Source organism: Chiloscyllium plagiosum, unplaced genomic scaffold (genome assembly GCF_037043375.1).
Source record: "Chiloscyllium plagiosum isolate Xiang-an unplaced genomic scaffold, Cpla_swu_hap1 HiC_scaffold_39, whole genome shotgun sequence".
In the NCBI taxonomy this organism is placed as follows: domain Eukaryota; kingdom Metazoa; phylum Chordata; class Chondrichthyes; order Orectolobiformes; family Hemiscylliidae; genus Chiloscyllium; species Chiloscyllium plagiosum.
The window spans coordinates 106,566,310-106,571,436 of record NW_028270177.1 but is presented as its reverse complement, the minus strand read 5'-3'; the positions used below and the strand labels follow the sequence as shown (position 1 = coordinate 106,571,436).

Sequence of the window (5,127 nt, the reverse complement as noted above, 5' to 3'; positions counted from 1 at the left end):
TTCAACTGATCCTGAAAAAGATGTCATCACCTGCAGGTAAATGTATTGCATTGCTTCTTGTTTTGCTGAATTCCACCCCCCAAACATCCAAATTTCATGATAGTTCGACAAATGTGTTGACACTGATTCGTGTTGGAAGTTGGTGGCTTTTTGTGTCTCGACACATAATTTATTCAATTAGATGACTGGGTCAGTCTTGAAATTACTTCGGATTCTTCACAGTTGAAAATTTACTTTCGATTGAATGCAAAGCTCAAGCTCCACGAAATTCAAATTCTGCAAATGAATTAATGACTTTTAAAAGATTCTACGCTGTGAACAGGATTCGAACCTGCGCAGGGAGACCCCATTGGATTTCAAGTCCAACGCCTTAACCTCTCGGCCATCACAGCTGCGGCAAGTCTGTCAATTTTCATAGTAAAATAACTGAATTCATTTGTTGGAAGAACAAATTGTCAAGACCCAAAGATTTCGCCAAATCCTTTGCAGATGCCCAGACGAACGGTACCTTCGCAGATTGACAGGCTTTCACCGCAAACTAGATTCTGACACAGCTGAAGTTATGGGAATGATTCTTCGTAGAATTATAGAGTCACGGATGTACACCACACGAAGAGAGGATCATTGTCTCACTGCGTCCGATCGATTTTGACTCAATTGCTCATCATCTGGTGCCAAATTAGATATGCTGTTGTGTTTTAATATTCATCGAAATATGGTATTAGAAATATTGATGCTAAGTCCATAAACACTAGCTACATTCGTAAAAACAATATCGGAATTAGAAAGAATGCAGAACCAATTTACAAGAATGGATCCAGCAACTAATCCATAAGTTCTGACATCAGGTAATGAATTTGTGAGCGCAAAAGGGGAAGATTAACCAAAGATTTGGAACTTGAAATCGTCTTGACGGAATTATTTGCAAAGTTTTTGCGGTTGTTCTAGAGTCATCAAGTCCTTGAACAAAAGAACACGGAAAGTGGTCCTTCTTTCCAACTTGACCATGGTGGACAGTTATCCTAAATTAATAGGTCCCATTTGCCAACATTTGGCCCACATCCCTCAAAACCTTGTTACTCTATATCCATCCAGATGCCATTAAATGTTACAGTTGTACCAGTCTACAACAATTTCTCTGACAGCTCATTCTGGACACGACTGAAAAAGTTGCCCCTGACGTCCCTTTTAAATCGTTACCCTCTAAATGTAAACCGATGTTTTCTAAATTTTGACTTCCTCACCAGCCGGAAAACACCGTGACGAGTCAACCTATCCATGTCCCTCATGATCTAATAAATAGCAACGATTTGACTTTATCATACTTGTCAGGAGGGAAATGTGTGGAGATTATTTGTCGAAGGTTTGAAGTAGAAAGTCTGATGTACAGATGTTTAGAAATGCATCTTGGAGAAGTTTTTAATAAGTCATTACAGTCTAGTAGCCGTTGTAGAAGTCTGTTGTGAAAGCTGCAGAAGGATTTCAGGGCACGAGAACGAAGCATTATTTCCAATGTATCGTGGCTCAGTTCAACCGCACTTGGACGACAGTATGAGGAATTACAATCCTCAATTTAGGAAAGATACTAATGCCATATGAGGAATACCACGAATGGTGTTTCGCCTTGATATAATGGATGAACGTTAGTCCTCTGAATTTTAATTGGGCAAATACAGCCTTTTTTAACAGTTTCAAAACAAGAGAGGTAATCTCATTGAGAGTTGCAAAATATTTGAAGAGATAAACAGGGTGGTGCAATTAAATTTTGTTCCCTCATTGGTGAATCTAGAAGCAGGAGAGGAGAATTTTAAAATGAAGCATTGTGATTTATGACCAGGATGAGAACTATTGATTTTTGTCTTAGCCTTGAGAAGTCTCACTAATCAGCGCTACAGTGAGCCTTTTATATTTGGTCTTTGAATGCATCACTATCAGCCTGACCCGCCGACACTTACTGCATCACTATAGACCTGCCCCTCACACTTACCGCCTTAATATCAGCGTGAACCCCTCAAACTTACTACATCACTATCCATCTGGCGCCCTCACATTTACTGCGCCACCTTCACTTCGAGACCATCATTTTGACTGCGTCACTATCAGCCTGACTGCCAAGCACTGACTTTGTCACTATCAGTCACACCCTTACACTTCCTATGTTACTATCACCCTGACTCCTTACACTTACTGTGTCACTATCAGCCTGACTCCATCACACTTATTATGTAAGTATCAGACTGACGCCTCACACTTTCGGTGTCACTACAACACTGCCTCCTCAAACTAACTATGTCACTATCATCTTGACCCTCTCACATTTACTGCCTCACAATCACAGTGACCACCTCACACCTTCTGCTTCACTATGAGCTTCAACACTCACACGTACAGCATCACTACCAGCCTGACTCACTCACACTTATCACCTGACAAGCAGAATTACTCTCTCAAATTTATTTCATCATTATTAGGCTGAGGCACTCTCACTGACAGCGTCACTAACAGCCTGACACCCTCATGCTGACTGCGTTGGTATCTCCCTGATCCCCTCAGAATTACTGCGTCACAATCACTCTGACCCCCTCATACTTGATGCGTCACTATACTTCTGGCACCCTCATACTTCCTGCATCACTCACACCCTGACACATGCGCACCTACTGCATCCCTATCAGCCAAACCCCACTCACTCACGGCGTCACTCTCTCTCTAACCTGCTCACACTTCATGCGTCACCATCACCTTGATACCCTCTCACTTAGTGCATCAATATCAGCCTGACCCCCTCACGCTTACTGCATCACTCCCAGCCTGATCCCTTCAAATGTACTGCGTCACTATCAGACTGACCCACTCATACTTACAGCATCACTATCACCTTGAGCCCCCAAACTTAGTGCGTCCAGATCACCCTGAACCTTTCACTCTTCTTGCGTCACCTTCAGCCAGACCCTGCACACTATCACTCTAACCTCCTCATACTTGCTGCATCACTATAACTCTATCCCACTCACACCGTGTGTGTGTCACTATCACCCTGACAACTCATACTCACTGCACCACTATTATCCTGACTCCATCACAATTAATATATCATTATCAGTCTGACCCCTTACACTTACTGTGTCACTATCAACCTGTCCCCTCACATTTCCTGTGTCACTTTCAATCTGACACCCTCAATGTGTCTGTGTCACTTTCACCCTGAACACGTCGCACTTACTGCATGGGTGTCTACCTGAAACCTCGCACATGTTGTGACACTATCATCCTGAGCGGCTCACACTTACTGCGTCACTAGCACACCAACACTCTCACCTTCACTGCATCACTATTAGCCTGACCCGCTCACACGTTTTGCGTCACTACTACCCTGACCTCCTCACAATTGCTGTGTCGCTATCAGCCTGAGCCCCTCACTATCACGCTGACCAAGCTCACAATTACAGCATCACTATCAAACTCACCACCTCACACTTCCTCTGTCATTATCACCCTGACCCTCTCACACGCAATGCGTCACTGTCATACTGAGACACTCACATTCTCTGCGTCGTTATCAGCCAGACCCGCCGGCACACAGCGTCACTATCAACCTAGCCCCTCACACTTGCATGCCTCAATATCAGCGTGAACCCCTCACACTTACTGCGTCACTGTCCATCTGCCTTCCTCACACTTACTGCACCAGTTCCACCTTGACATCCTCATTTTTACTGCGTCACTATCAGCCTGACAGCCCCACAAATATTGCGTCACTATCAGTTACGCCTCGCAATTCCTATGTTAATATCACCCTCACTCCTAAAACCTACTGCGTCACTATCAGCCTGCCTCCATCACACTTTTTGCGTCAGTATCAGACTGACGCCTCACGTTTACCATGTTACTAAAACTCTGCCCCATCACACTGACTGCGTCACTATCAGCCTGACTCCTCAGACGTACTGCGTCACTATCACTCTGAACCACTCACACTTTTTGTATCAGTTTCAGTCTGACGCCTTGCACTTACTGCGTAACTAAAACTCTCTCCCCTCACACTGACTGTGTCACTATCAGCTTGACCCCTTCACACTTACTGCGTCAATATCAGTCTGACCCCTCAGACTTACTGCGTCACTCTCACTCTGATCCTCTCTCATTTACTGCGTCACTTTCACCCTGACCTCCTCACATTTACTGCGTCACTATCACCTTGACCCACTCACACAGTCTTTGCCATTTTCACCTTGTCGGCCTTATTTTTACTGCGTCACCATCAGCCTAACCACCACACACTTATTGCTTCACTTTCAGTCACGCCCTCACACTTCCCATGTTACTATCACCCTGAATCCTTACTCTTATTGTGTCACTATCTGTCTGACTCCTCACACTTACTGTATCATTATCAGCCTGACTCAATCACATTTATTGTGTCAGTATCAGACTGACGCCTCACACTTATCTTGTCACTAAAACACTGCCCCGTCACATTGACTGTGTCACTATCAGCCTGACCCCCTCACACTTACTGCTTCACTATCGCAATGTCCCTCTCTTACTTACGACGTCATTTACACCCTGACACCCCACACTTGCTGTGGCACTATCACACTGAGGGCCTTACACTTACACTTACTACGTTACTATCACACTGGTATCTCACACCCACTGTGTCACTATCATCCTGAGCCGCTTACACCTATTGCGTCACTATCATTTTGACCCCAACTGCGTCAGTCTGATACTGACACAATAAATGTGATGGAGTCAGGCTGATAGTGACACAGTAGGTGTGAGGGGTCAGACTGCATCAATATCAGCCTGACCATCTCACACATACTGCGCCACGACCAGGCTGACTCCCTCACATATACTGCGTCACTATAAGACTTACCCACTCATGCTTACTGCGTCACTATCACCCTGACTCGCCACTCTTGCTGCATCAAGATCATTGTGCCCCCATACACTTACAGCGTAACTATCATCCTGACAATGTCATACATACTTCGTCAAGATCAGACTGATCCCCTTAAACTTAATGCGTCAGTATCAGCTTCAACACTCACATTTACTGCGTCACTTCTAGCACTACCCCTGCACTCTTACTGCAACATTATCCACCTTACCCCGTCGCAT

The 5,127-nt window shown here is 44.6% G+C and overlaps 1 non-coding gene across 1 annotated transcript; it reads right to left on the bottom strand.

Annotated features, from left to right (window-relative positions):
- Positions 1-310: 310 nt before the first annotated feature.
- On the bottom strand, positions 311-392 carry trnas-uga (transfer RNA serine (anticodon UGA)). The gene has a single exon. It is a non-coding gene; the product is annotated as a tRNA-Ser (tRNA).
- Positions 393-5,127: the final 4,735 nt, after the last annotated feature.